Source organism: Bos indicus, chromosome 20, assembly GCF_029378745.1.
Source record: "Bos indicus isolate NIAB-ARS_2022 breed Sahiwal x Tharparkar chromosome 20, NIAB-ARS_B.indTharparkar_mat_pri_1.0, whole genome shotgun sequence".
In the NCBI taxonomy this organism is placed as follows: Eukaryota; Metazoa; Chordata; class Mammalia; order Artiodactyla; family Bovidae; genus Bos; species Bos indicus.
In genome coordinates, this window is record NC_091779.1 from 13,631,738 (window position 1) to 13,645,313 (window position 13,576).

Below are 13,576 nucleotides of genomic sequence, written 5' to 3' on the forward strand. Positions count from 1 at the left end.
TCCAAGAGACTCTCGAGCATTTTTTTCAATACCACAGTTTGAAAGCATCGATTCTTCAGTGCTCAGCCTTCTTTATAGTCCATCTCTCACATCCATACATGACTACTGGGAAAACCATAGCTTTGACAATATGCACCTTTATCAGCAAAGTGATGTCTCTGCTTTCTAATATGCTGTCCAGGTTTGTCATAGCTTTTCTTGCAAAGAGTAAGCGTCTTTCAATTTCATTGCTGCAGTCACCATCCACAGTGATTCTGGAGCCCAAGAAAATAGAGTCTATCACTGTTTCCATTTTTTCCCCTTCTATTTGCCATGAAGTGATGGGATGGGGTGTCATGATCTTTGTTTTTTGAATGCTGAGTTTTAAGCCAGGTTTTTCACTCTCCTCTTTCACCTTCATCAAGATGCTCTCTTGATGAAGAGAAGTTCCTTTTCACTCTCTGCTGTTAGAATGGTGTCATCTGCATTTCTGAGATTACTGATATTTCTCCTGGCAATCTTAATTCCAGCTTGGGATTCATCCACCCTGGCATTTCACATGATGTACTCTGAATTTAAGTTAAATAAGCAGGGTGACAATATACAGCCTTTATGTACTCCTTTCTCAATTTTGAATCAGTCCGTGGTTCCATGTCCAGTTCTAAATGTTGTTTCTTGACCTGCATACAGGTTTCTATGTACATACATATATACAGTTATACACATATATTCATATGTTTATATATAACTGAATCACTGTGCTATATACCTGAAACACAATATTGTAAATCAACCATACTTCAAAAAAAAAAAAAAAGGAAAAAACTCAGGACTTCCTCCATGGTCCAGTGGTTGAGAATCCACCTTGCAATGCAGGGGACACCAGCTTGATCCCTGGTCTGGGAAGATGTCACATGCCTCAGAGCAACTGAGCCTGTGCTCTGGAGCCTGCGAGTCATAACTACTGAGCCCACGTGCTGTAATTGCTGAAAGCTCCCGCATCCTGAAACCCACGAGCTGCAACAAGAAAGGCGATAAGCCCGTGCACCACAACTGGAGAGCGGCCCCTGCTTTCTGAAACTAGAGAAAAGCCCGCATGCAGCAATGAAGACTCAGCGCAGCCAAAAATAATGAACAAATATTTTTAAAAGTTGTTTTCTACATAGAGGTATTTATTTCTATCATGACTAAGGAAGATCTAACTCGTCAGAAAAGTATCTATAGACTTTAAAAACAGAAAACATATTCCTTTCGATTCATATTCCCTTTCACACTGGCCTACATTGGAAGACATGTGACATTAATCCAAATCAATAGGAACTGAGTTAATCCTCTTTATTTGCCTCAATCCAATTAGGTTTATTTATATGTGACCCTTATTTTTCCAGACTGCACCAGATATACCTGAAAGACGAGGAGAGACTGTGGGGTAATGACAGGCAGAGATGTATTCCAATTATGTCAGCTCTTGCAGCACACCCGATGTAGTCTGTCTTGTAAGTGATTACAACTCTTGGAGTTCTCAGAATCTGAGGTGGGGCTTCCTACGTTTTGCTGAGCCTGACTCAGAGGTTCTCAATTTGATCCAGTTCTTCCCTGTGTGAAGGCAGACTCCAGATGAGTGGCCTGTTGATTATTCTTGTCCCCTTTTCTCCTGAACATGGTCCCTGCCCCTAAGAACTTAGAAGGCAATTTCAAGTTGAAATATAGGCATTCCTAAATTCCTTCTACCTTTTGCAGTTTCTTTTGTATGTTGGGGGCGTTCTGACCAATACAAGTCATACTGACCATCTTTAAATTCTCTGGGGCCTCAGGATCTATATCTGTATGTTGCCTATAGGCTTATACCTATCCTGTAGGCTTTAAAAACCCTTTCTAGAAATTCTGAAGAATCCTCATTCTGTTACTGCTATACCTCCTGTGCTTTATTAAGGCTTCTTTATTTTGGCATCCCTTTTCGCAATCCTGCAAGAATGCAATTTTGATAATGCTCAAGGTTTGGCCTATCCCCAGCATTCACATCTCAATGAGGATCAGCTGTCGTATAGCTCCGCTTGCTGCAGCTCCCACGGGGTTGCCAGGGGTTTCTGAACATAGCCAATCTGCCTCCTCCTGGCTTTACCCAGCACTATTCTACATTCTTCTGAAGTGAGGGTATTTAATAAATTTTAAAAATCTGCCCAGGTCCAGTTGTGGGTTGCAAAAATCAATGAAAAAAGATTTTCCATTCTCTTTGAATCATCTCTAAAAGTTAGCATAGTGGTCTCCTAATTAAATAAACCTGACATTGAAAAGGGCACGTGGGACCCAGATCGACCCTATTGGCCTCCCGGTCTCAGCATTCACTCCCCCACTGGGGACTTGCCTGAATGGATATTGTGCTCCATGAGCTTGGGTGACCATATGGAGTGCCCTGGTGGGTATAAGAGAAGGAGACCATTTCTGTTTTTCTGAGCCTCAGATCCTGAGGTGGGAGTAGGAGGGGAGCCTGAGGCTGTGGCTTAGGCGCTGCAGTCAAGGAGCAGCAGCACAATCGCCATCGCATGGGGGTGCAGGAGGAGTGGTCTGAGTGTTTGAATGAACCACAAGCCCTCTTTCTTCTCACTAGAATCAAGCACAACAGGAAAACAACTCAATCTTCTCTGCACAGGTTTATTCTGACACAACAACATAAAAGACTGTTCACAATGTATTTCATCCCATTTTTCTTCCCTTTATGAAATAAATCTAGTTGCAAAAGTTGTATTGTAATTTAAGGATCCATTTTCAGGCCATTTTTCTCCGGAGTCTCAATGGTATGCAGGGTTAACAAAAAAATACCATCATTTTCTTTTCTATGGGCTTGTAGCTGAAAGCCATTCAGTTCTGGAGAAGGAAGCCTAGAGGGCTACAAGAGAGAACTGAATTAACTTTTCCCATTTTGAAGGGGTTTGCTTATAGGTGGATGATGCAAAGCAATCTCTCTATAGGTCCTTGCTACTGACATCAAGAAGTTCAATCACCAGCAGCCCATTTTAGCAATTAAGACAATCAGAAATAGATGGACATAGACAAACGAGACCGAAAAAACAAACAAACAAAAAAAACCAAATAAGACCCAAAACCAAAGCCCGGGGGTCTCTAACCCAAGTATGGAATATCTTGGCGGGGTAACCTTTTATATTTTCTGCCATACATACCAAAATCCCACCAGATGGTACTCAGTTGGAGGATCAGTGGTTCTATCCAGTATGAGCTCTGCTCAAACTAGACACAGCTGACTTCAAGTTCTTGGAAAATAGCAACTTCTTATATCTCATTGCTTAGGTTATGTGCCCTAGGAGGTTATGTGCCATGTTAGGAGGACATGCAAATTGTAAAATGACCTTGATTGCTGAAAGCAGGTGAAATAGAGTTGTCTAATCATTACCCACAGTTTCAACGCTCCCATTCTCATTGATATTTGAGTTTACGGAATTTAGCATATACTTGAAATTAGCTTCTGTGATTAAGTACTATGGTTATTCAGCAAAATAGCCAGTTGAAAAATAATCTAATTTCTGAAAATAAAATCACAAAGTTAGGTGTGTACACACACAGAGAATTTTCAGTCTCATCATTGGAAAACTGGGTCCTACTTGCTTCTGGATAAGGCCTTATTCTCTATGATTGCGCCATTCATGGTTAACTGAAATTGGTCTTTTATAGTGTTTGCCGTGGAAATTGGAAGCTTGGTGCTTTGCTGTGGCTGCATGGAACTGGTAAGGTGAGAAAGGTTTAAGATCTGCCTGTCATGGTTGAACAGAAAAATGGACCTGGCTGCAAAAGTTGACTCCAGAAGCTTAGGCAGCTGGGACAGGGAAAGCTACCCGTGCCGTGTCCAAAGGACACAGTCATGTTAATTCCAGATGTGGTGACCACTGGCTTCCTGATAAAGGAGGCTGCGTACAGTAGTAGGAAATTCAGATGGTACTCACTACTCAGGATTTAGACTAAAGGGTGAAACAGTGGAAAGGGTTAGAAGGATAGGGAAGGGCTTAAGTCTGGTATAATTTGGGTACAGTGATCAACACAAAGCCCGTCATAGGCATGGAGAGGGAAGAGATGGTAATATATCCATAATCACTCATGTAGACACCCTAAGTCCAGCTAACAATATGAATACCCAGGGAATAATTAGCCCCAGAAATTATCATTAGAACACTAACAGTTGGAAGAATTCACATTCTTTCAGCACTCCTGCATGCTTTTTGTAAATCACACACAAACTTTCTCTCTCTCTCTTTCTCTCTCTCTCTCTCTCACACACACACACACACAGGCAAAGAGAGATTTATTGCAAGGAACTGGTTTATGTAACTTGGGGGGCTATGTAGGCAAGTCTGGAATCCGCAGAGCAGGCCATCAGAAAGGGTAGGCTAGAAACTCTCAGGAAGGAGTTCACACTTTAGTCCACTGGCAGAATTTCTTCTCTTTCAGAAAAATTCAGTTTTGTCCTTAGGCCTTTCAACTGATTGGATCACAGGGATCACATCACTACACCCAGATTATGGAGTATAATCCTTCCTTAAAGCCCACTGATTGTGTCAATCATACCTACAAAATATCTTCATAACAACACCTAGATTAGTATTTGATTTAAAAATTAGGCATAGCCTAGCCAAGTTGACAAATAAAATTGGACCATTACACCAGTTAAATATCATTAAGTAGCTGTCAAGTGTCTGATTTTTGATTTGGATCTGAGCCTCTGAAAGGTAGTGACTGTGGGTTTTTTTTGTGTGTGTTATACTATGTCTTCCAGAGGGGAACAAATACATTTTAATCATCTATATGATTAATGTTCCTAAGATCTTAAAAGTGTGGGAGAGACGGAACCATAGATGTATTGCATACCTCAGAGATGTATAAATCTGAAAACAACTGAGACTAAGCTTCCTGGTTGAGAACTCAGTGGGGCCAGTTGTGGAAACTAGGTGGGGCAGAGATGATGGGATGTGGCATAATTTCTTAAAAAGATGACAGACTCTGGAATCAGACACACCAGACATACTTTGAATTATAGCTTTACTACTTTGCAAATACCGAGACCTTAAGCAAATCGCTGTCAGTTCAGTTGCTCAGTCTTGTCTGACTCTGCGACCCCATGGACTGCAGCACACCAGGCTTCCCCGTCCATCACCAACTCCCAGCACTTGCTCAAACTCATGTCCATTGAGTCGGTGATGCCATCCAACCATCGCATCCTCTGTCGTCCCCTTCTCTGCTGCCTTCAATCTTTCCCAGCGTGAAGGTCTTTTCCAATGAGTCAGTTCTCATCGGGTGTCCAAAGTATTGGAACTTCAGCATCAGTCCTTCCAATGGATGTTCAGGACTTCCTTTGGGATTGACTGGTTTTAAAAAATTGCTAGTTTTAAAAGATTCCCTTTATTAAGGTATAGTTTACATGTAGTAGTAATGTACCTATTTAAGTGTATGTCAATGAGTTTTAACAAATTTCTACACCTGCATAATCATATCCATAATTCTAATATACTTATGTAGAAATATACGTATTTCTACACTTGCATAATCTATATACATAGTGTAGAACAAGTTGCTTGTGTTCCTTCCCAATCAAATCCTCCTACTCACTGATCTGCTTTCTGTCCCTATTTATTAAAGTATTCATTTTATTGAGCACCCATTATGTGTAGGTGTTGGTACTGGGATATAGTAGTGAATAAAACAGAAAAAAATGGCTGCCATTATGTAGAGGGAAACAAAAAGCAAACTAAGTATGTAAAAAGTATATGGTAGGTCACATGATGGTAACTTCTACAGAATTATGGGAAGTAATTGCAGAGAGTCAGAGTGCAGGGGACACATGTGGCTGTTTTCAAAGGGCAGTCAGGGATCACATCACTACTGTTTTTTTCAGCTTGAGATGGATTTGGTTTTCTTCTTACAAAAACAAATAAATGAATACATTGGCTTGAATGTTCTTTTCTCTCTCGCAATTTCCCCCTTCCAAAAAAGCAATCACGGTGAGAACCCTTAAGATGGAAAGGCAGAGAGTGTGTCACTGGGACCCACATTAGAGGGAAAAGATGCTCCACACACAAGAGGTCAGAGAAGGGCCCTGAGGGTGGCACGGCTTGTGCAGTCTCGGCCGCTGTGAGGGGAAGAATCCTTCTTCAGCATGGACTGGACATAAGGTGTGCTGGAACAATGATCTGATGGAAGTGAGGCGTGAGTAATGTGGATATTAAGACCAAAATGTTCCAGGTAGAGAGAACAGCAAGGGCAATGCCCCAGAGGTGAGTGTTGTTGGAATGTTTGAGAAACTGCAAAGAATCCAGTATGGTTGGAATGAAGGGACCGAGACAGATAACAGAAAAGATAAGAGAAGAAAAGGGGTCCAGGTATGAGATGGTTTTGTAGTCTACTGTGAAAACTTTGATGCTTAATCTTAGTGTAAAAAGGAGCCACTGCAGAGTTTTAAGAAAAGTTGTGACATTATTTGATATATTTAAAAAGATCACTCTGACTGCTGTGTTGGAATTGACTGTAGGGGTGAAGTTCATAATTAACATAAAGTACCTGATAGCTTTATCAGAGTACATCATGAGAAACGCTGGACTGGAAGAAGCACAAGCTGGAATCAAGATTGCCGGGAGAAATCTCCATAACCTCAGATATGCAGATGACACCACCCTTATGGTAGAAAGTGAAGAGGAACTAAAAAGCCTCTTGAAAGTAAAAGAGGAGAGTGAAAAAGTTGGCTTATAGTTCAACATTCAGAAAATGAAGATCATGGCATCTGGTCCCATCACTTCATGGGAAATAGATGGGGAAACAGTGGAAACAGTGTCAGACTTTATTTTTTGGGGCTCCAAAATCACTGCAGATGGTGATTGCAGCCATGAAATTAAAAGACACTTATTCCTTGGAAGGAAAGTTATGACCAACCTAGATAGCATATTCAAAAGCAGAGACATTACTTTGCCAACAAAGGTTCATCTAGTCAAGGCTATGGTTTTTCCAGCGGTCATGTATGGATGTGAGAGTTGGACTGTGAAGAAGGCTGAGTGCCGAAGAATTGATGCTTTTTTTTTTTTTAATTTTATTTTATTTTTAAACTTTACATGATTGTATTAGTTTTGCCAAATATAAAAATGAATCCATCACAGGTATACATGTGCTCCACATCCTGAACCCTCCTCCCTCCTCCCTCCCCATACCATCCCTCTGGGTTGTCCCAGTGAATTGATGCTTTTGAACTGTGGTGTTGGAGAAGACTCTTGAGAGTCCCTTGGACTGCAAGGAGATCCAACCAGTCCATTCTGAAGGAGATCAGCCCTGGGATTTCTTTGGAAGGAATGATGCTAAAGCTGAAACTCTAGTACTTTGGCCACTTCATGTGAAGAGTTGACTCATTGGAAAAGACTCTGATGCTGGGAGGGATTGGGGGCAGGAGGAGAAGGGGACGACAGAGGATGAGATGGCTGGATGGCATCACTGACTCGATGGATGTGAGTCTGGGTAAACTCCTGGAGTTGGTGATGGACAGGGAGGCCTGGCGTGCTGCGATTCATGGGGTTGCAAAGAGTCGAACATGACTGAGTGACTGAACTGAACTGACCTGACCTGATAGCTAGTAAATGTTCAAAAAAATTTTATCTATTTGGAGGTTACTGATTTCCTAATACAAATGATACTGTGACCTCTCTTTTTTTATTTGTTTTTGTATAGTGCAAATATGGATTCATTCATTTACTCACCAAGTATGAATATAGTAAGTGCTGAGTAATAAAAGTTGAGGTATGAAAGATAAGATTGCTGCAAATTCATAGAAAGTAGAATGGTACCAGGGATGGTGGAAGGAGAAAATGAAAAGTAGTTGTTTAATGGGCAGAGAGTGTCAGTTTTTCAAGATGAAAAAGTTCTGTACATCTATTGCACAACAATATGAGTATACTTTACTGAATTGTTAATTAAGACCAGTAAAAAAAAGAGCATATGGCCCTGTGTATATAATGATGTATTTAGGTGTCTGCTGCCTGTCCAGACTCTACTCACTTATAAGCAATATCCCAAAGAATATGAAAAAGTCTTACCTCTTTTATCCCCTAGGATGTAGAACTGGCTATACAGTTTTAAAAATAATGCTATTTTTTTCTTTCTGTCTTTCTAAAAAAAAGTGCACATATGTGTAAGTGACGTATATGTATGTGTACGTACATATACGGGCCTCCCAGGTGGCACTAGTGGTAAAGAACACAGTGGAACACAGTGAAAGTCACTCAGTCCTGTCTGACTCCTGGCGACCCCATGGACTATACAGTCCACGGAATTCTCCAGGCCAGAATGCTGGAATACTATACAGTCCACAGAATTCTCCAGGCCAGGATACTGTAGTAGCTACGTAGCAGTTCCCTTCTCCAGGGGATCTTCCCAACCCAGCGATGAACCCAGGTCTCTCACATTGCAGGCGGACTCTTTACCAGCTGAGCCACAAGGGAAGCCCAGTGGGGAAGAACCTGCCCCCAGTGCAGGAGATGAAAGAGACTCCAGTTAAACCCATGGATTGGGAAGATCCCCTGGAGGAGGGTATAGCGACCTACTCCAGTCTTCTTGCCTGGAAAATCCCACAGACAGAGGAGCCTGGAGGGCTACAGTTCATGGGGTCGCAAAGAGTTGGACATGACTGAAGCGACTAAGCATACACACACACATACATATACACACACATATACATATACATACACACATATGCTCCTGTACATGAATGTGTACATATGTGTACATTCCATATTAAACAGAGAAGTTTCTGGTAACTTATCCAGCATCCAAGTAATAATATGCAATTTTTGGTGACTTTTGTTACATTTTGTACTTTTCTGTATTGTTTGAATTTTTTGAATTAATAGGAATATAATTTTTTTAATAGTAAATTTATTTTAAAAATTAAAACTACCACAGTGCAGCAATAGAATGTGAAGAGCCTGGAACATGTTTGGAACATAGTAAGTGCTAAGTAACTATTGGCTGCTATTATTCTGCTTGTTGCTATGTGGCAGGTCCTGATCTAAGTTTGTTACAGGTATTTTCTCCCTTAACCCTTACAGATACTATACATACTGAGACACAGATAGGTTATGACAAAGATCACATAGTTTTTAAGCAAGGAGACCATATTTTATAGACAACTGTCTTTTAAATCCTTTAACATAAATAGCTATTGTACTTGTGTAAAAACTCATTGCTGAAGATGTTCTCAACTGATACTGTAAAAGTGTAACTATTTTATATGATATAAAAGAGTGATGTGTAAATTCTCATAAAGTTTCTGGAAGTATATGTCAAGTTAAAATAAGTTGAATAGTTATATATTCTCAGACATACATAATTCTTATAGTGAACAAATAATTTGTACTTCACACTTCATAGCAAAGTTATTTTTTCTTTTCCATTATGTTTTATAACAGGATATTATTGTGCTATACAATAGGACTGTGTTATCCATTGTACATATAACAGTGTATATCTGCTAATTCCAAACTCCCAATTCGTCTCTCCTCCACTCCCCTCGCCCTTGGCAACCACAGGTCTCTGAGTTTGTCTCTGTTGTGTAGATAAATTCATTTTGTCTTATTTTAGATTACATGTATAAGTGATATCATATGGTGTTTATCTTCTCCCTTCTGACTGACTTTGCTTAGTGTCATAATCTCTAGGTCTATCCATGTAGCTGCAAGTGGCATTATTTCATTCTTTTTTATGCATAACAAAATCATTATTGATACTACCAGTTTGCCCTTGAACAATAATTTATAGTTTACAAAGCACATTCACGTCCTCATCTTGATCTCCAAAACCACTGCGTGAAGTAGGAGGGCAGGGCAGGCATTAATATCCCTGCTCACAGTTGAGGAAGCTGAATCATATATGTGTGCTTCATTCAGGAGCAATGTCTTTGGCCACAAGTAACAAAAACCCAACTCTAACTGGTTTACACAACACAGAAGTAGATTGACTCGCTTACTTGGATGCCCAGAGGTGAGGTATTCTTCCGGGTTGACATAATCTAGCTGCACTGACTCTGTTCACTTTAGCTCTCTTGGCTCTGTTCTTTACTCAGTGTTGGTAGTTTTCAGCTTGATAGGTAGGTGGCTGGTACAGTTCTGGGTCTCAAATCTATATACAACCGTGACAGAGGAAAAGCCCCTTTCTTTCTGTAGCTTTATCCTGAGAAGTAGGGAAGTGTCCTTGGAGGTCCTCAGTAAAGTTCTCCTTACTTTTTATTGGTGCAGATTAATTTATATAACCATCTCCAAATCAGTTATTGGCAAGAGTCTTGTGATAACCCTTAGATAAATCAAGATACTTGATGAAAATCTGGGCTGTGTTAAGAAGAAGGAGAAAGGGGGCTGCTGATGAATATGGTTCAAGCACTACAACCTGGGAAGGAGCAGTAAGGGATCTAACCCAACTCCTGTAGATTAAGTCTTGGGGCCAAGGCTACCACTGAGGCCAAGATGGCAGGACTCAGGCGTGCTAACTCCCATGCTTTTCATATAACAACCTCAACTGTTTCAGATTTTTATTAGAGTAGGGTGCTCATTTTGGGCTTTTATGGAGGCAAGGGACATTCTTAAACAAAAAGTTTGACTGTGGGAATTCTATATGAATGAGTTTGCAAAACCGAAGTTGGATGGACTGGCAGAAATTTGCTTTGAAAGCTACATTCTTACAAATTCTGCATAAGTATTATTTTTTATTTATAAAATATTTCAAGCAATAAACAACAAAACTTTGAAAATCTTATATCACACAATATTTGCACTGAATTTTTTAAGAAAAAATTGCACTTACAGTTGAAGTTCCCTGAATATGTTTTGCAGATCCCCTTCTCCTTTATACTTTACCACAGGAAAACACAGTTCTGAATTTATGTTTGAATTTGTGTTTGAAACACAGTTATGAATTTGGTTTCCATTTTCATGTGGATTTTTTTTTTAACCTAAAATTTTTTTTTTTTATTTTGGCCTGCCATGTGGCATGTGGTTCTTAGTTCCCCTACCAGGGCTTGAATCCTCACCCCCTGCAGTGGGAGCACGGAATCTTAACCAATGTACAACTAGGGAAATCCCCACATGGGTGTTTTATGCTTTTCTACTAAGAATAGATCCAAGATACATAGTATTGGTTTGAATATGTATATAAATAAAGTTTTATATATATACACATATGTATATATATTTGGTACCCCCAAACATATCCTTCTGCAATGACACTTTTTGCTCAACATTGCTCTTGTATTACATATATATTGATGTATATAGTTTAGCTCACTCATCCTAAATGCAATATAGTCCATTGTTCAAATATACACAATGCATTATTCACTCTTATGTAGATGGATATTTTGGTGATTTTCGCTGTTACACAATTCCCAACAAAGATATTGTGAATGCTCCAGAAGACCCTCATGGTACACATGCTGGAGAGTTTCTGGTGGCACATATGTTGGAGTGGAATTACTGGATGTGTGCAACTTCAATCTTAATAGATAGTGTCAGGTTGCTGCCAGTCTGATGGTGTGAATGGAAATAATTTCTTTTTTCTGTGATATTTCATATGCATTTAAAACTCATCAGTTTCTAACATTTAATCCCATTTTCCATATTGGAAATTTGTTTTCTTTATCATGGGCAATTGTAAAGGCTATTATGAATCTCTTCATTTTGTTATATGTTACCCTGTTTTGTCCTTTGAAATATATTTTATTGCTTATTGGACATAAAGAAATGACAGTGAGAGAAAAGAAATAAACACACAAATTCAGACACTTGTCTGTTTCTCTCCACACTGTTATTTGAGACAGATAATTTTTTCTTGATAATTTCCTGCTCACTTGACTAAGTGTATAATGTGATCAGACTTTTTGTATTTTGTATGGGGAATGGAAAATAGCCCCCTTTCTCACTGGAAAAATCCCAAGATCAGAAGATTTAAGAAGAGCATTGATAATAAATTAGTTTGATTCATATTTGGCAATCATGTCTGGTAGAATGCTTGAACTTGCACCTGGAGTGTGGCAGTGACTGTACTGAATGATGTCGCTTTAGCACCTTGAAGCATCACTATTTTTATACATTGTCTACCTTGGCGATTCAGCTGCTCTTGGAGACGCTCACAGCAAGCTCCCTGAAGAGTTTCCCTGTGTTGGGGGGACGAAGTAACATCAATAAATCAAAATTTACCCTGTATTGCATTGGCCTATGAGATAGAAAGGCAACACAATAAACAAACATGAGATCATATTTCCATTTTGGTTGAGCACAAGGGGAACATTTAATCCTGAGCAGAATGAGAGAGAGACAGGAGGGAACAAATGCACACTGACTGAGAATGGATTGTTTTCTCTTGCAGTTTGCTTTGCAAAATCCAGTTGGGAAAGGAATAAACATTTACTTCTCTCATTTTTCTATACTTACCTTTAAAGTGTCTTAGCATCAAAGGAAACTCCCAACCTGAAACTGTATTTTCTGTCCTCAAAGAATGTGGTGTGAGTGAGAAAGTGTAGGACAGGGTGGAGGGGCAGAACGAGTTTTGTGGGCACAAAGAAGTGTTCAAGATCAAAGTCAGGATAAAAATGATAATTTCCAATTTTTGTATGTTGATTCTAGGTTCCTAGAGGATGGAGCAATACCGTTTTCCCCCTTTTATTATTGATTAGGCTGTTTAGGAATGTTATAAACTTTTGTTAAGTTTGCCAAACAGCTCCTATTATGCTTCCTCTAGAGTCTCAAGGTGACAGCTAGGTTTCTCTGGCACGCGCAGTAAAGGTCACCTTTGGTAATGTTCCATTAAAACATGAGTACAAAACTTTGACTACATAGCAGGTAATAAGGAAGTATCTAGGAGTTTCCTTCTAATTTCATACCTTTTATTATGAAAGCTTAGCAAGACCTGAAAAAATTTTGGAAGTGGTTAGGTATCTGCTATATTGTTTTTGAAAAGTAAAACTTCTCCTACACCTCTTGAATTAAAGTAATCATTTGTTAATCAAGTAGGTCCTTGAAAGACAACATTTTCTTCTCTTGAATGTTAGTTCTGCTCCCCCTCTGTTTCCCAAAATTGCCCCAGTTCGTAGACAGCCCTTCGAGCTGTCGAGTTCTCAGCCCTCCATTCTAGCCTGACCTCTCAGCGTTCACCTTCTGATAGACACATTTAAACTTCAGTGTCTGCAGCAACCACTGTCATTACCCTCTCGAATATCGTAAACCTCAATGCTCCTAAAGTAACATTTCTGTCTCACTCTCTCCTGGGTACTAGAACTCGTCCAGCTGATGGATTAATGACCTTAAACTGGGAGAGGCTGTGTGTTCAGGGTGAGACGTGTACCTGGACCCATGACTCATTTTCTAATGTAGTGACTTCATTTCTATTATCCCAGAGGAATGCAGCAGGCACATTGACATTTGTCTCCTGGCACCATAGACAACAGTGTGTTGTTGAACTAACACGCCCTGCCTGGATTCTGATAGGGCTCGGAGAAACTGACCAGGTAGTCAGAGCAACTAATAAGATTGTTATAGACTTGAACACAATTGCACACCACCCTTATAAC